The following is a 19,359-nucleotide window of genomic DNA, read 5'->3' as shown; positions in this document are numbered from 1 at the left end:
GACTTAAATAAGATTGTGGCTGACTTGGCTACTGCCAAAACCGCCTGTCTGCCAAATACCGCTCCTTCTGTCTCGAAGGCTAAGGGTACTTCCTTTCGCCCCTTTCATCCTTCAGGTAAAGCAAAAGGTCAGGCGTACTACAAGCAGGCCCGCACTTCCAAACCTGGTAAGCCAAAGCCCAAAAGAGCCTGGGCGGCCCGTCAGCCAGCTTCCAAGACCGATAAGCCTGCCGCATGACGGGGCGGGCCTCCCCTGGAGAATCCCAGGGTGGGGGTCCGGTTTCTAGGGTATACCCAGGAATGGTTGAAGACCACTTCAGATGCCTGGGTACGGGAAGTCGTTACTCGAGGTTACGCCATAGCCTTCGAAAACCGACCCCCTCATCGATTTTGCCGGACAGACGTCCCGTTGGACCAGACAAAGGCAAACACTCTACATTCGGTGGTACATACCCTCCTGGATACAGGAGTCGTAGTACAGGTGCCTCTTGCGCAGATGGGCCGGGGGTACTATTCTCCGCTGTTTCTAGTCCCGAAACCGAATTGGTCCTCCCGGCCCATTCTCAACCTCAAGGCATTGAACAGGTTTGTGAAGGTTTGCAAGTTCCGTATGGAAACCCTTCGCTCTATAGTTCTGGCCTTGGAACCTGGGGTCACATCAGCAATACCTGAGGTTTGCGATTGGCAACCTCCATTGCCAGTTTCGGGCGTTACCTTTTGGTTTAACTACGGTTCCGCGAGTCTTCACCAAAGTTATGGTGGTAATGACGGTGGTAATGACGGTGGTACTCCGCCGTCAAGGGGTCAGGATACTGCTGTATCTGGACGACTTGTTAATCCTGGCAAATTTCCCAGAAATTCTCCTACGTCATCTGCATATGACTGTCCAGTTTCTACAAGCCCACGGGTGGCTCATCAACTGGAAGAAATCCTCCCTGGTCCCTGCTCAGAGCATGGTGCACCTGGGAGCGCTATTGGACGCTCACAACCAGCGGTTGTTCTTGTCTCAGGAGAAAGTCCTGAAACTTCAGGACAGGATTCGTTGCTTCCTTTCTCGTCCGCAAGTGTCGATACATTCGACGATGCAGGTGCTGGGCCTCATGGTATCAGTATTCAACATGGTGGAGTATGCTCAATTCCATTCTCGCCCCCTCCAGAAGCTGATTCTAGCCAAGTGGGACGGCCTGCCTCACCAGATCAGGTCTCACATGATCTCATTGACTCCGGAGGTACGTCTGTCGCTGCTATGGTGGCTCCAGGACTGACAATTGTGCAGGGGCCGTTCATTCTGGATATCCAACTGGGTCCTGTTGATGACAGATGCCAGTCTAAGGGGTTGGGGTGCGGTGCTGGAGCAACACTCCCTTCAGGGTCGGTGGACCAAGGAGGAATCTCTCCTCTCAATCAACATTCTGGAATTGCGGGCGGTCTTCAATGCGTTGAGCCTGGCCCAGCATTTAATTCAGAACCGTCCTGTTCAAGTACTGTCGGACAATGCCACCACAGTGGCTTACATAAATCATCAAGGCGGCACTTGAAGCCGCTTGGCACTGAAGGAAGTCTCACGGATTCTACATCGGGCAGAACGCCATCTACCGGCCATATCGGCAATATTCATTCCGGGAGTCCTGAATTGGGAAGCGGACTTTCTCAGTCATCAGGACGTACATGCCGGTGAGTGGGGCCTCCATCCAGAAGTGTTTCAACTACTAGTGGAAAAGTGGGGCCTACCAGACGTGGATCTGATGGCGTCTCGACACAATCACAAGGTTCCGGTCTTCGGAGCAAGGACAAGGGATCCTCAAGCAGCATTCGTGGACGTGCTGGCGGTGCCGTGGAGGTTTCTGCTGCTGTACGTGTTCCCTCCGGTGTCACTCCTGCCCAGGGTAATTCGGAAGTTCAAGCAAGAAAAAGGAAATCTGCTTCTCATAGCTCCAGCGTGGCCCAGACGGCACTGGTTCTCAGACCTGCAGGGCCTATCGTCAGAGCGTCCAATTCTACTTCCACACCGCCCAGACCTCCTCGTTCAGGGCCCCTGTGTCTACCAGGACCTAGTCCAGCTGTCTTTGACAGCGTGGCTCTTGAAGCTTCCGTCTTAAGGGCTAAAGGGTTTTCTGAGGCGGTCATTCAAACTATGTTGCGGGCCCGGAAACCAGATTCGGGTCTGGCATTCTTACTTTGTTTGGTGCGCATCTAACGATTATGACGCTTCCAAATTTAGTATAGCCAAGTCGTTGGCTTTTCTTCAGCAGGGCCTGGACTTAGGCCTGCGTCTGGCCTCCCTCAAGGTTCAAATATCTGCCTTGTCGGTGTGGTTTCAGAGAAAAATTGCGACTTAACCCGATGTGCATACCTTTACTCAGGGTGTGTTGCGTATCCAACCTCCCTACGTCCCGCCTGTGGCTCCTTGGGACTTGTTGGTGGTTTTGGAGGAGCTACAAGAGTCTCCTTTTGAACCTCTTGGTTCAGCTGATCTTAAGTGGCTTTCCCTTAAGGTGGTGTTTCTGCTGGCTATTGCTTCAGCTAGACGAGTGTCGGATTTGGGTGCCTTGTCTTGTAGTTCCCCATATCTGATATTTCACTGTTACCGGGCGGTTCTTCGGACTCGTACATAGATACGTACGTAGATATTTACCTAAGGTGGTTTCTTCGTTCCACCTTAACCAGGAGATTGTGGTTCCGGCACTGGTTTCTCCTGATCTGTCTCCCAAAGAGCGGTCTTTGGATGTGGTACGGGCTCTCCGTATCTATGTGAAGAGAACTGCTTCTATTAGGAAATCTGATTCTCTTTTTGTGCTGTTTGGATTTCACAAACGGGGCTGGCCTGCTCACAAGAAAACTTTGGCCAGATGGATTAGAATGTTGATTGCACATGCTTATGTGAAGGCTGGTCTTTCAGCTCCTGCTCACATTACGGCCCATTCTACTCGGTCTGTTGGACCTTCTTGGGCGGCCCAACGTGGTGTGACCCTTGAACAATTGTGCAAGGCGGCTACGTGGTCCTCTGTGAACACGTTCATAAGGTTCTATGCCTTCGATACTGCCGCTTCCCAGGATGCTTCCTTTGGACACAGGGTTCTTGTGCCCGCTACAGTGCGTCCCCTCCCATAAGGAACTGCTTTAGGACATCCCCTATGTCTATCCTTGTGGAGCCCGGTGTACCCCACAGCAGAAAGCGAGTTTTATGGTAAGAACTTACCTTTGTTAAAACTCTTTCTGCAAGGTACACTGGGCTCCACAAGGCGCCCACCCTGACGCACTTAGCTTCTTTGGGTTGGTTTGGCATTAGCCGCTGACACTTCTCCTGTCGTGAGAGTGTGGTGTATGTGGCTACTAACCGTTGTCATCTCTTTTCCTGCTACTGCATTGGGCTGGTTAACTAAAAACTGAGCTCCTGTGCAGGGAGGTGGGGTTATAGAGGAGGCGGCGCTGTGCATTCTGGGAACAGTCAAAGCTTTTCAGCCTGTTGGTGCCTCAGATCAAGATCCTACTCTACACCCCTATGTCTACCCTTGTGAAACCCAGTGTACCTCACAGAAAGAGTTTTAACAAAGGTAAGTTCTTACCATAAAACTCTTTTTTTCCTCCCATGGCCAACAACTGTATCCACTGGTGCCTTATTCAAATAAACCACATCACCATCAGAAACCTCATCGTCCACATCCTCATCAGTGCCAGCTACACCAATATCCTTCTCATCCTGGTGTACTTCTACAGTGACATCCTTAATCTCAATATCAGCAACTGGACTGGTGGTGCGCCTCCCAGCACTTGCAGAGGGCATGTAAATGGTGGTAGGAGCCTCTTCTTCCCATACAGTGTTGTGAAGGTCAGGCCTAGACATCACAACTGCGGACAGTGTCAGCACCCCTGTATTTTTACAGCATACAGGACCAGTGTACTTTTATTTTAACAGCACCGCTGTATTTTTACAGCATACACGGCCAGTGTACTTTTATTTTAACAGCAGCACCACTGTATTTTTGCAGCATACAGGACCAGTGTACTTTTATTTTAACAACAGCACCCCAGAATTTTTACAGCATACAAAACAGGGCCAGTGTACATTTATTTTAAGAACAGCACCCCTGAATGTTTACTGCATACAAGACAGGACCAGTGTACATTTATTTTAACAACAGCACCCCAGAATTTTTACAGCATACAAGACAGGGCCAGTGTACATTTATTTTCACTGCACCCCAAAATTTTTACAGCATACACGACAGGACCAGTGTACAGTACATTTATTTTAACAACAGCACCCCAGATTTTTTACAGTATACAGGACAGGGCCAGTGTACATTTATTTTCCCTGCATCCCAGAATTTTTACAGGCAGCACCCCTATATTTTCACAGCATACTGGAGGACAGTGCCTCTGCCCCCTGTACAACACAGTGACAGTCAGAACAGCAACACCCATGTACAGCGGCAGCACCCCTAACAGCGCATGAAACACCAGTGACAGCCAGGACAGCACCCCTAACAGCACAGGGACACCACAGTGACAGGAACAGTACCCCTACAGAGCACACACTGACCCCACCCAACACCACCACCAAGTCCAGAGCGAAAATGGCAGCGACGCGGGGATCTTTATATGGGATGATGACGTTTTGCCTCGTTCTGGTTTCCGAGTCTGGCGGGAAGTCCCAAGCCGGACTTGGATTCTGGCTTAGAACGTGATGTTTTGGGGGGTGGGGGGTGAGGGGAGGTTCTCTGAGAACCGAACCCGCTCATCTCTAATTATTTAACTTGCAATCCTGTGAGCAGACCTGGAAAATATGAACTGTTGGGGGTACTTGAGGACCGCAGTTGGGAACCGCTGCCCTAAAGGGATGCACATGGTCAGCAACAATACTCAGGTAGGCTGTGGTATTTAGCATTAAGGAGCCTAATATGTAGCAAGAAAACATCCTCCACACCATACCTCCCCAACATGACCCTCTTACCCCACCACCAGCCTAAACCTTAGACAGATAAAGCCATAGATTTGTGTTGCTTAAGTCACATTCTGACACTACAATCTGTAAGTTGCAGCAGAAATAGAGCTTCGGCAGACCACACAACATTTTTCCAAACTTCAATTGACCAGGTAGCATCAGTTCTCAGCTGACAGGATGGGAACCCTGTGTGGTCTGCTGCTGATGTAGCCAACCACTTCAAAGTGTGTTCAGAAATGCTCCTCTGTATACCATTGAGGTAACACATGGTTTTTAATGTACTGTCATCTTCCTGTAAACTTGAGCCAGGCTTGTCATTCTCCTTATGCTCAGTTTGTTTTTTTTGAACTGTACCATAATTTGTAAACTCTAGAGATTGTTATAATTCAGTATTTTCTGAGACATTAAAAGCAACCCATCTGGCACTTCCGGGCACTTAGATCACAATTATGCCTGATCATGCTTGCTTACTCTCCCAGACGTTGCGGAAGGCTCACGGGTTTTTGGGTAGTCCCACACACCCCTGGGAGAGAAGGCACCCCTACCGCATTCCGTCCGCTTCCTAGCAAAGCATGCAGGATCAGGAGAATATCACAGAAATCGTGGATGTTGCATGGAAGCTGGACTTAAAGTTATTTGTGTGACAGTCTGGCCCTGTCCCCAGAACTGGGCTGCAGCATCTACTCTTCGGGCTTTTCCTGGAGAGGAGACCGTAAAGTAGGTATGTTCCTGATTCTGGTGTTTGGTCTAAACAGTGCAACTGAACCCCTTGACCATGTCTGCATACTTTTAGGCATTGAGTTACTGCCTCTTGATTGTTTAATTAGATATTTGTATTAAAGTTCAGGAGTACCTACTGACCACTGAATGTATGTAAGCACACAAGAGAGCCGTAAAGATCTTGATACAGGGTAAGCCTGCCAATAAGTTTCAATGTTTTATAAAATGCCATGTTACAACCAACACAACTGAACATCAGACCCTTCATTTGCAATTTGTATTGTTTTGGTTACGAAAATAAAAACTGAATGTTTTCCAGCTATTTGTTACTGTTTATGATGAAGATAAATCACCTCTAATCTCCCCCAAGATTGATATGTAATGATGATGATATTAATGGTAGTTGAAAGACGACATGTAAACAAGCTATTAATTTAGCCAAGCTTCATCACCTTCAAGTATAATCCCAATGGTGACGAACTGCATATGAATGGATGTTAAAGCCTTACATGCAATTTATCGTGATCATTTTAGCTTGTAAAATTATATAGAAACAAGGATTTCATAAAATAGTTAAGGCCCTCATACACTAGTGCGATATGACCAATTTTCATCCGATTCCGAGCTTTCTGTTTGATGGATCAGAAGAAAAGTGTCACATCACATGTCATTTTCCTCTGACTCTGATCCGAGGCGTATTCCCATGCTCCTTGGATCACAGTCGCAGATCTTCATGGCTGCCATGCTTATTTATTGCAGTTGGAGGTAAAAAGGTGCACATCGGAGTGCTTTTGTACACCTGTGATCCTACTGCAGGCGATAACTCAGAGGAGTCACTTGACTGGTACGTGGACACACCCATCCACACCAGGGACGTGCAGTCAGGGGAGGCAGTGCCTCCCCTGTCATAATGATTAAAATAACACAAAGAAGTTATTTATAACACAGATTTTGTGTCATTTATATCTTCTTTGTTTTATTCTAATAACTTCCTCTGTGTTGTTGCAGGAATAGCTGTGTGGGAGGCAGCGAGAGTGGTACTTCCCACTGACCATAGTGAACGAGCTGAGGCGGGAGGCGGTTAGGGGGAGGACGGGGGCGGGACCAAGCAATGGGCTGCAAAAGCCCAGTGAAAATGATATATAAGCGGTACTACTATAAGTGCCTCAGTGACAGGGGCGTGCATCCAGCCGACATGACAACACGCCCCTGTCACTAAGGCAGTTGTGATTGGACAGCCGGATCCAGCTCTGACTGTGACTGTATCCCGCTGTCAGCACTGTGCTGGTTGCTCACTTTCTCCCGCACTGCAGAAGTTGTGGGGATTGGCGACGGTAGCGGGTGGAGGCAGCAGCAGGTAATGGCAGCGGCGGTAGTGAGTGGCGGTGAGGGTAGCGGTATTGGTGGCGGGGGTAGCGGTATTTGTGGCGGGTTTGGAACCTAGACATTAGCTTGCGCACGGGGGGTGCCTGGTGCGCACAGGCACCACCCTCACACATGCAGCCCCGCAGATCACTAGACGCAGTCCGACTTTGTAGCAGTGCATGGCGTCAGCAAGGTTAAGCTGTGCAGCCAGCCCTTCAGCCACGACCGCTCGCCATCAATTTAAGCGGATTAGGAAGCCAGCGAGTCGCGTCGTGGATTGGTAGTGAGTGACAGAACGAGATGACACTACAGTGTGTCAGTGTCACTCACACTAGCAGCGCCTGGCCAGGCTGCCGCTACTGGCCAGAAAAGGGCTTGTTGCGGGCTCAGGACAGCGGGGAAGACCCTACTCGGCTGGTCACATACCCTCTTCTGCCGGGCCGGCCCAGCTGCCATTGCCTGTGATGGACTATTTAAAAGTGCGGTCGGCTGCCACACTCATCTGCTCCGGGTAGCACGTCAGGAGCCGTCCACGACAGGCTCCATTCCTGGCTGAGCCCTGTGATCTGTGTGTGTGTGTAGAGCACGTCGGGGAGAGAAAATACAGAAGTACAGAACATCTCGGCCGGACCAGTCCTGTAGTAGCAGATGCCTGGGAGAGGAGAAAGTGAAAGCAGGTAGACACTAGAGGCACAGTAACACAACGCAGCACAGAGAACTCCTTACCGGTAAGGGACTTTAGGAGCTGGACACTTGGGGGGTTAGACACACCTTTCTTTAATATGGGTGGACAGAGGGGTTGTCTGTATTGACACAGCGCAGTGAGAGCAGCTGCTCCAGGCACCAGGATCCTGCTGGTGACGCCTACGTTGGGACTTTGCTTGTTGATGTGAGGGGTGCAGGACCCACGCAGGCACTGACTACAATGAGGAAGATAAGCTAACTAGCCCTACCCCCTGGCCTTTCAGTTCAGTACCCACTCTAATCCCCACCCCAGCACTGGAACTTTCCCTATCCCTCTACTTCCCAGGCCTCAAGGACATACACTATCCACTCTACCCCCCACAAGTATTAGGTGTTTTGTCTAAATTTTAATATTTTCTTTACAGGCAGACTACGGGTGCCAGCGGGCCCTTTGTGTCCAGGCATGCTGGCACTTGTGGTTCACCAAGTGCCAGCATGCTGGGGCAGGCTTGCTGGGACCTGTAGGCTGCCTGTAAAGAACAATATTAACATACAATGAACCCTGCACCCACCGCCATTTCGAATGTATGCTTTCATCCTTTAGTGCTGCCCTTTACCTCGCTAAACAGTCATTCTTTAAGAACCTTATCTCCTCCAAGTCATCCAAAACTGACTCCATTACATCCCACTAGAGCATCAGCAACTAGTCACCTCCTTGCCCCTACCAACCCTCCCCATCCCTCTTAACAACTCTGACATCTTTCTCCCATGTATTTTCTGTCCCCCCTCCACCTCACCACATAACCCTATACCCTCCTACCTCTCTCCTTCAGCCTCTTCTCATCTCACCTGCCTCCTCAATCTCTCCCTCTCATCAGGCACTGTCCTCTCCACTTTCAAGCATGCACTCATCTCCCCTATTTGTTAAAAAACTTACCCTTGATCCAAACACTCTCTCCAACTACTGACCCATCAGTCTCCTCCCTTTTGCCTCCAAACTACTTGAGCATATTTGTCTACAACCACCTGCCTTTTCCTATATCCTACTCACTGGTTGATCCATTCCAGTCTGGCTTCCATCCTCTCCACGAAATCTGCCCTCACGAAAGTCTGCAATGACCTCCTTGCTGCTAAATCCAAGGGCCAATACTCTATGTTTATTCTTGACACCTTTGCTGCTTTTGACACTGTGGACCACCCTCTCCTTCTGCAAATCCTTTACTCCCTTGATCTGCATGATACTGCCTTCTCTTGGCAGTCTTCCTACCTCTCTGACCTTTCCTTCTCTGTAGCCTCTCATGACTCCACCTCCCCCCACTTCCACTAACAGTAGGTGTCCCCCAAGGTTCTGTTCTTGGTCCTCTCCTTTTATCGCTCTATAAGTTCTCTTTAGGTGAGCTAATTAGCTCTTTTGACTTACAATATCATCTCTATGTTGATGATACTCAAATCTACCTTTCCTCTGACCTCTTCCCCACTCGTATCTCCAACTGTCTCTCTGCTACCTCTTCTTGGATGTCCCAGCACTTTCTTAAACTTAATATGGCTAAGACTGAACTGATTATCTTCCCACTCTCCTGCACAACCTCACCTCCCACAATTTCACTATCTATAGATGGCACTACTGTCTCCTCTAGCCCCCAAGTGCGCTGTCTTGGAGTTATCCTTGAAACACATTCAGCACCTCTCAAAAACCTGCCATTTTAATCTCAAAAATATTTTTAGGATCAGACCCTTTCTGACCCAGGATGCTACTGAGACCCTTATCCACTCACTGGTTATCTCCAGACTGGACTACTGTAATCTCCTCCTATGTGACATCCCTGACACATGCCTCTCTCCACTCCAATCTATCCCCAATGCCGCAGCCAGGCTTCCTGGCTCCCCTTCAAGCATCTCACACTCACAAGCCCTCATTTCTGACCTTATCTCCCGGTACACTCCTACCCATCCTCTTCATGTCGCTAATGCACGCCGCCTGTCCTGGCCACAGATTACTTCCTCCCACTCCTACCTACAAGATTTTTCATGTGCTGCTCCCTATCTCTGAAATTCTCTACCTCTCCTTACCAGACTCTCCACCTCTCTACAAAACTTTAAACGGGAGGCATATGTAATAGCATCCGAGGTTAACGGAGGTGCGGAAAGCTGGCCAATCTCTGACTTTTGTTTGAAAGTGGCAATCATTTACAAGGCATGGTCTTGCCTTGTAAATGATTGGCGCTTTAAAAAAATGTCCGAGATCGGCAGGCATCCCGCACCTCCGACAAATTCGAAAACTATTACATATGCCCTGGGCTCTCAAGACACACTTCTTTGCCAAACCCAGACAACTCTCATCCGAACCCTCTGTTCCACACTCACTGTCTACCCCATCTGTGTCACCCCTGTCTGTCTGCCCTTCCTCTTTAGAATGTAAGCTCTTATGAGCAGGGACCTCTTCCATTATGTGCCTTTCCTTCTATTTCTTAAACCATCTTCTACTCCATGCTCCCTTTGATGATACCAGATCCCTCGGTTTTCTGCCACCTTAAATACTTATTTCGGTGTCGTCTGCTGATGCAGATATGTTTATATATCCTGTACTTGTCCTATATTGCCTTGAACTGTAAATCACTGTTTTCTTATTTTGCGTATTTGTTTATTTATGTACTCTCTTATGGTGACATATAAATAAAGGATATTATTAATAATAATAATAATAATAATAATAATAATAATAGTAATCAACAACTCTAAGGAAGGGACTTAAGGGTTCCATACATCAGCAATAACTAAAAACAATTCTCAGATTCTGTAATTTTTTCCACAAATTAAAGATTCCCCAATCCACCAATCTGTGTCCATATATTATATATTTTTCAGTGGTTTGCGATCATTTTCAGCAATAACAGATCTTCCAATCTTGTAAGGCTCCTAATTTTACTAGTAATGATCTGAAAACTTGCTGATTGTTACCATACACTAGCAATCTACAGCCTCAATTGATCTGTGAAATTTAACATGATGAAAAACCTGATTTTCTGTACCATTTCCATTTATTTTTTCGTCAGAATCTGAGATCTGTGAACCCCATACACTGCACATTTTTTCACACAATTATCTGCAAAACGTCAAATTGCCCCAGTTGATTACCGATGAACGTGGGCCTTTATAGGGCAATTGAACCTCTGCAGTGCTTAGGAATAATGACCTAATACACATACTGTACTTGATGATGTAAAAGAAGCATCATTATCTGACCTGGTCAGACTTTGATGATCAAAGTCACTGTAAAATCATTGTCAATTTGACAAATATAACCAAAGCCACATATTGTGGGATCACAGCATTAAAGATGAGATTACTTTTAAGACAAAGTGCAAACAATGAATCAGATGTGTTTCACCTGTATTGTTGGGATTTTTACACTTCAAACATAGAAGTTATTGAAGGTTTTTTTTTCATCTTTAAACAAACAGGAAGAAGTCAGCCTTTCCAAGAGTCATAACAAATTGTTTATAATAGATAATCCACTTCAAGATCTGAACAATGTACTGCTATGAAGGACAGAACTGCCACCCAGTGGAACCAAAGAATGTGCCAGTCTCATACAGCTATATCACTGGATTTCAAACTCTTCTTATTCTCACACCTGCTGAACTGGTTATATTTTTGGGGTAGCAGATATATTCTTTATTCTTTTCAAGATACAAATGAATAGAAAATGTACAGCACACATGTATTATATCAGTTGCAGGGCAGATAACTATGGCCCAAATGTATTAAGCCTTAACAAGAGATAAAGTGGCCACGGATAGAGTGATAAATGACCAGCCAACCAGCTTCCTAACTGTCATGTCATAGGCTGTGTTTGAAAAATGACAGTTAGGAGCTGATTGGCTGGTCAGTTATCTCTCTTTATCCGTCTACACTTTATCTCTTGTTAAGGCTTAATGGGCGGAAGTCAATTGTTTGAAAAGTCGGTTGGGTGTCTGTTTTTTCTATTAGATAGGAAAAAACAGACTCCCAACCGACTTTTCAAGCAATTGATTACCCCCCCCCCCCCCCCCCCCATGTATTTGTCCCTATATTACAGAAAAAAAGTATGAAGCTCTTGCCTCAGATTCTCACTATTTCATATTTCTAGTTACCAACAACAAGATCATTACCATGTTGATGCCTGTAATCCTCAATGCTTTATCACCAGCAATCTAGAAATAGACTCGTGTATCCCCTCTAGAGACTGTAATCATCCCTGTGGAATCGGTTTATGGTCCTCACTATGTTTGTGTCCCATGACCTTATTGAATGTTTTTACCTATAGTATAGCCTTCAGACTACATAAATACATTTTCATTTGGAATTTATTTCCATCGATTGGAAAGAAGATTGCATTACAAAACCACACAAAATTAATTTTTACTGTGCTTTAGAGACAATATATTTTGTTGAAAGCCATCCATTACCTGACCAATCTCTAGCCCCATTCTCATCACAACCTCACATGCAGCATCTCTGAGTGGCCTTAGGTACTGAATACAAAAGGTATCCAAAAACTAGTGATGTGCACCGGAAATTTTTTGGGTTTTGTGTTTTGGTTTTGGATTCGGTTCCGCGGCCGTGTTTTGGATTCGGACGCGTTTTGGCAAAACCTCCCTGAAAATTTTTTGTCGGATTCGGGTGTGTTTTGGATTTGGGTGTTTTTTTACAAAAAAACCCTCAAAAACAGCTTAAATCATAGAATTTGGGGGTAATTTTGATCCCATAGTATTATTAACCTCAATAACCATAATTTCCACTCATTTTCAGTCTATTCTGAACACCTCACAATATTATTTTTAGTCCTAAAATTTGCACCGAGGTCGCTGGATGGCTAAGCTAAGCGACACAAGTGGCCGACACAAATACCTGGCCCATCTAGGAGTGGCACTGCAGTGTCAGGGAGGATGGCACTTCAAATAAATTGTCCCCTAACAGCACATGATGCAAAGAAAAAAAGAGGCGCACCAAGGTCGCTGTGTGACTAAGCTAAGCGACACAAGTGGCCGACACAAACACCTGGCCCATCTAGGAGTGGCACTCAGGGACGGATCTAGACTTTTCTTTAGGGGGGGCGGTTTACTGTTTAATCTTGACTCCTCCCTCTACAGTCCCAACTCCTCCCATCTGCAATCCTAACTCCTCCTCTCTCAATTCTGACTGAACTTTTTGAGTGAGACTGAGATAGAGCTTTGTGATTGTTCTATGTACATGTGACTGTGCTATGGGGTAATTGTATTTATTAGCCCTAGTACCCACACACCAGAAAGTGAGGGGCACATGCTCTGTAACCCTTGCTCTCCTGGCTCCTCTGTGCTGCTGTGGTATAAGCTGCAGCACATCATTCTGCCCCAGGCTCTCTTCTGCTCAAAAGTGGGCGTGGCTATGACTGTGTTAGGGTTGGCGGTCGCCCCCTTCGTCCCCCCCCCTAGATCCGGCCCTGGTGGCACTGCAGTGTCAGGCAGGATGGCACTTCAAATAAATTGTCCCCAAACAGCACATGATGCAAAGAAAAAAAGAGGCGCACCAAGGTCGCTGTGTGACTAAGCTAAGCGACACAAGTGGCCGACACAAACACCTGGCCCATCTAGGAGTGGCACTGCAGTGTCAGGCAGGATGGCACTTCAAAAAAATTGTCCCCAAACAGCACATGATACAAAGAAAAAAAGAGGCGCACCAAGGTCGCTGTGTGACTAAGCTAAGCGACACAAGTGGCCGACACAAACACCTAGCCCATCTAGGAGTGGCACTGCAGTGTCAGGCAGGATGGCACTTCAAAGAAATTGTCCCCAAACAGCACATGATGCAAAGAAAAATGAAAGAAAAAAGAGGTGCAAGATGGAATTGTCCTTGGGCCCTCTTTAACGAACCCATCATTTCAGCGACAGGGTCTGCCACACATCTGTGACTGAAATTACTGGTTGGTTTGGGCCCCCACCAAAAAAGAAGCAATCAATCTCTCCTTGCACAAACTGGCTCTACAGAGGCAAGATGTCCACCTCCTCCTCATCGTCCGATTCCTCACCCCTTTCACTGTGTACATACCCCTCCTCACAGATTATTAATTCGTCCCCACTGGAATCCACCATCTCAGGTCCCTGTGTACTTTCTGGAGGCAATTGCTGGTGAATGTCTCCACGGAGGAATTGATTATAATTCATTTTGATGAACATCATCTTCTCCACATTTTCTGGAAGTAACCTCATACGCCGATTGCTGACAAGGTGAGCGGCTGCACTAAACACTCTTTCGGAGTACACACTGGAGGGTGGGCAACTTAGGTAAAATAAAGCCAGTTTGTGCAAGGGCCTCCAAATTGCCTTTTTTTCCTGCCAGTATACGTACGGACTGTCTGACGTGCCTACTTGGATGCGGTCACTCATATAATCCTCCACCATTCTTTCAATGGTGACAGAATCATATGCAGTGACAGTAGACGACATGTCAGTAATCGTTGCCAGGTCCTTCAGTCCGGACCAGATGTCAGCACTCGCTCCAGACTGCCCTGCATCACCGCCAGCAGGTGGGCTCGGAATTCTTAGCCTTTTCCTCACACCCCCAGTTGCGGGAGAATGTGAAGGAGGAGCTGTTGACGGGTCACGTTCCGCTTGACTTGACAATTTTCTCACCAGCAGGTCTTTGAACCTCTGCAGACTTGTGTCTGCCGGAAAGAGAGAGACAACGTAGGTTTTAAATCTAGGATCGAGCACGGTGGCCAAAATGTAGTGCTCTGATTTCAACAGATTGACCACCCGTGAATCCTGGTTAAGCGAATTAAGGGCTCCATCCACAAGTCCCACATGCCTAGCGGAATCGCTCTGTTTTAGCTCCTCCATTAATGTCTCCAGCTTCTTCTGCAAAAGCCTGATGAGGGGAATGACCTGACTCAGGCTGGCAGTGTCTGAACTGACTTTACGTGTGGCAAGTTCAAAGGGTTGCAGAACCTTGCACAACGTTGAAATCATTCCCCACTGCACTTGAGTCAGGTGCATTCCCCCTCCTTTGCCTATATCGTGGGCAGATGTATAGGCTTGAATGGCCTTTTGCTGCTCCTCCATCCTCTGAAGCATATAGAGGGTTGAATTCCACCTCGTTACCACCTCTTGCTTCAGATGATGGCAGGGCAGGTTCAGGAGTGTTTGCTGGTGCTCCAGTCTTTGGCACGCGGTGGCTGAATGCCGAATGTAGCCCGCAATTCTTCGGGCCACCGACAGCATCTCTTGCACGCCCCTGTCGTTTTTTAAATAATTCTGCACCACCAAATTCAATGTATGTGCAAAACATGGGACGTGCTGGAATTTGCCCAGATGTAATGCACGCACAATATTGCTGGTGTTGTCCGATGTCACAAATCCCCAGGAGAGTCCAATTGGGGTAAGCCATTCTGCGATGATGTTCCTCGGTTTCCGTAAGAGGTTGTCAGCTGTGTGCCTCTTATGGAAAGCGGTGATACAAAGCGAAGCCTGCCTAGGAACGAGTTGGCGTTTGCGAGATGCTGCTACTGGTGCCGCCGCTGCTGTTCTTGCTGCGGGAGGCAATACATCTACCCAGTGGGCTGTCACAGTCATAAAGTCCTGAGTCTGCTCTGCTCCACTTGTCCACATGTCCGTGGTATAGTGGACATTGGGTACAACTGCATTTTTTAGGACACTGGTGACTCTTTTTCTGAGGTCTGTTTACATTTTCGGTATCGCCTGCCTAGAGAAATGGAACCTAGATGGTATTTGGTACCGGGGACACAGTACCTCAAACAAGTCTCTAGTTGCCTCTGAATTAACGGTGGATACCGGAACCACGTTTCTCACCACCCAGGCTGACAAGACCTGAGTTATCCGCTTTGCAGCAGGATGACTGCTGTGATATTTCATCTTCCTCGCAAAGGACTGTTGGACAGTCAATTGCTTACTGGAAGTAGTACAAGTGGTCTTCCGACTTCCCCTCTGGGATGACGATCGACTCCCAGCAGCAACAACAGCAGCGCCAGCAGCAGTAGGCGTTACACTCTAGGATGCATTGGAGGAATCCCAGGCAGGAGAGGACTTGTCAGACTTGCCAGTGACATGGCCTGTAGGACTATTGGCTTTCCTGTGTAAGGTGGAAATTGACACTGAGGGAGTTGGTGGTGTGGTTTGCAGGAGCTTGGTTACAAGAGGAAGGGATTTAGTGGTCAGTGGACTGCTTCCGCTGTCATCCAAAGTTTTTGAACTTGTCACTGACTTCTGATGAATGCAGACCAGGTGACGTATAAGGGAGGATGTTCCTAGGTGGTTAACGTCCTTACCCCTACTTATTACAGCTTGACAAAGACAACACACGGCTTGACACCTGTTGTCCGCATTTGTGTTGAACTAATTCCACACCGAAGAGGTGATTTTTTTTGTATTTTGACCAGGTATACCAGATATACGTCCCACGGACAACAGGTGTCTCCCCGGGTGCCTGACTTAAACAAACCACCTCACCATCAGAATCCTCCTTGTCAATTTCCTCCCCAGCGCCAGCAACACCCATATTCTCATCCTGGTGTACTTCAACAGTGACATCTTCAATTTCACTATCAGGAACTGGACTGCGGGTGCTACTTCCAGAACTTGCAGGGGGCGTGCAAATGGTGGAAGGCGCAAGCTCTTCCCGTCCAGTGTTGGGAAGGTCAGGCATCGCAACCGACACAATTGGACTCTCCTTGGGGATTTGTGATTTAGAAGAACGCACAGTTCTTTGCTGTGCTTTTGCCAGCTTAAGTCTTTTCATTTTTCTAGCGAGAGGATGAGTGCTTCCATCCTCATGTGAATCTGAACCACTAGCCATGAACATAGGGCAGGGCCTCAGCCGTTCCTTGCCACTCTGTGTCGTAAATGGCATATTGGCAAGTTTCAGCTTCTCATCAGACGCTTTCAATTTTGATTTTTGGGTAATTTTACTGAACTTTTGTTTTTTGGATTTTACATGCTCTCTACTATGACATTGGGCATCGGCCTTGGCAGACGACGTTGATGGCATTTCATCGTCTCGGCCATGACTAGTGGCAGCAGCTTCAGCACGAGGTGGAAGTGGATCTTGATCTTTCCCTATTTTAACCTCCACATTTTTGTTCTCCATTTTTTAATGTGTGGAATTATATGCCAGTATCAATAGCAATGGCCTACTACTATATATACTGCGCACAACTGAAATGCACCACAGGTATGGATGGATAGTATACTTGACGACACAGAGGTAGGTAGAGCAGTGGCCTTCCGTACCGTACTGCTATATATACTGGTGGTCACTGTCAGCAAAACTCTGCACTGTACTCCTCCTATATAATACAGCTGCTCCCCAGTCCCCACAATTAAGCAGTGTGAGCACAGATATATGCAGCACACTGAGCACAGATATGGAGTGTTTTTCACAACGTATACTGGTGGTCACTGGTCAGCAAAACTCTGCACTGTACTCCTCCTATATAATATACTGGTGGTCCCCAGTGCCCACTATAAAGCAGTGTGAGCACAGATATATGCAGCACACTGAGCACAGATATGGAGTGTTTTTCAGGCAAACAACATATACTGGTGGTCACTGTCAGCAAAACTCTGCACTGTACTCCTCCTATATAATACAGCTGCTCCCCAGTCCCCACAATTAAGCAGTGTGAGCACAGATATATGCAGCACACTGAGCACAGATATGGAGTGTTTTTCAGGCAGACAACGTATACTGGTGGTAACTGTCAGCAAAACTCTGCACTGTACTCCTCCTATATAATACAGCTGCTCCCCAGTCCCCACAATTAAGCAGTGTGAGCACAGATATATGCAGCACACTGAGCACAGATATGGAGTGTTTTTCAGGCAGACAACGTATACTGGTGGTCACTGGTCAGCAAAACTCTGCACTGTACTCCTCCTATATAATATACTGGTGGTCCCCAGTGCCCACAATAAAGCAGTGTGAGCACAGATATATGCAGCACACTGAGCACAGATATGGAGTGTTTTTCAGGCAGACAACATATACTGGTGGTCACTGTCAGCAAAACTCTGCACTGTACTCCTCCTATATAATACAGCTGCTCCCCAGTCCCCACAATTAAGCAGTGTGAGCACAGATATATGCAGCACACTGAGCACAGATATGGAGTGTTTTTCAGGCAGACAACGTATACTGGTGGTCACTGTCATCAAAACTCTGCTGGGGCAGACTTACTGGGACCTGTAGGCTGCCTGTAATGAACAATATTAACATACCTGCACCCACCGCCATTTCGAATGTATGCTCTCATCCTTTAGTGCTGCCCTTTACCTCGCTAAACAGTCATTCTTTAAGAACCTTATCTCCTCCAAGTCATCCAAAACTGACTCCATTACATCCCACTAGAGCATCAGCAACTAGTCACCTCCTTGCCCCTACCAACCCTCCCCATCCCTCTTAACAACTCTGACATCTTTCTCCCATGTATTTTCTGTCCCCCTCCACCTCACCACATAACCCTATACCCTCCTACCTCTCTCCTTCAGCCTCTTCCCATCTCACCTGCCTCCTCAATCTCTCCCTCTCATCAGGCACTGTCCTCTCCACTTTCAAGCATGCACTCATCTCCCCTATTCTTAAAAAACTTACCCTTGATCCAAACACTCTCTCCAACTACTGACCCATCAGTCTCCTCCCTTTTGCCTCCAAACTACTTGAGCATATTTATCTACAACCACCTGCCTTTTCCTATATCCTACTCACTGGTTGATCCATTCCAGTCTGGCTTCCATCCTCTCCACGAAATCTGCCCTCACGAAAGTCTGCAATGACCTCCTTGCTGCTAAATCCAAGGGCCAATATTTTATGTTTATTCTTGACATCTTTTCTGCTTTTGACACTGTGGACCACCCTCTCCTTCTGCAAATCCTTTACTCCCTTGATCTGCATGATACTGCCTTCTCTTGGCAGTCTTCCTACCTCTCTGACCTTTCCTTCTCTGTAGCCTCTCATGACTCCACCCCCCCCCACTTCCACTAACAGTAGGTGTCCCCCAAGGTTCTGTTCTTGGTCCTCTCCTTTTATCGCTCTATAAGTTCTCTTTAGGTGAGCTAATTAGCTCTTTTGACTTACAATATCATCTCTATGTTGATGATACTCAAATCTACCTTTCCTCTGACCTCTTCCCCACTCGTATCTCCAACTGTCTCTCTGCTACCTCTTCTTGGATGTCCCAGCATTTTCTTAAACTTAATATGGCTAAGACTGAGCTGATTATCTTCCCACTCTCCTGCACAACCTCACCTCCCACAATTTCACTATCTATAGATGGCACTACTGTCTCTTCTAGCCCCCAAGTGCGCCGTCTTGGAGTTATCCTTGAAACACATTCAGCACCTCTCAAAAACCTGCCATTTTAATCTCAAAAATATTTTTAGGATCAGACCCTTTCTGACCCAGGATGCTACTGAGACCCTTATCCACTCACTGGTTATCTCCAGACTGGACTACTGTAATCTCCTCCTATGTGGCATCCCTGACACATGCCTCTCTCCACTCCAATCTACCCCCAATGCCGCAGCCAGGCTTCCTGGCTCCCCTTCAAGCATCTCAGACTCACAAGCCCTCATTTCTGACCTTATCTCCCGGTACACTCCTACCCATCCTCTTCAT

At 47.2% G+C, this 19,359-nt stretch overlaps 1 protein-coding gene and 1 long non-coding RNA gene across 4 annotated transcripts in view; one reads left to right on the top strand and one right to left on the bottom strand.

Annotated features, from left to right (window-relative positions):
• The window catches only part of LOC135055153 (poly(ADP-ribose) glycohydrolase-like), a 344,454-nt gene that overhangs the window by 10,523 nt on the left and 314,572 nt on the right, over positions 1-19,359 (bottom strand). The window lies entirely within an intron of this gene.
• LOC135055154 (uncharacterized) overlaps positions 1-19,359 on the top strand; it is a 73,044-nt gene that overhangs the window by 51,359 nt on the left and 2,326 nt on the right. Inside the window, exon 4 of the long non-coding RNA XR_010243657.1 lies at positions 11,175-11,372. This is a non-coding gene — a long non-coding RNA (uncharacterized LOC135055154). The remainder of the gene's footprint in view (positions 1-11,174; positions 11,373-19,359) is intronic.

The sequence above is a fragment of the Pseudophryne corroboree genome, chromosome 3 (genome assembly GCF_028390025.1).
Source record: "Pseudophryne corroboree isolate aPseCor3 chromosome 3, aPseCor3.hap2, whole genome shotgun sequence".
Lineage (NCBI taxonomy): Eukaryota > Metazoa > Chordata > Amphibia > Anura > Myobatrachidae > Pseudophryne > Pseudophryne corroboree.
This window is presented reverse-complemented; position numbering and strand designations above follow the sequence as displayed.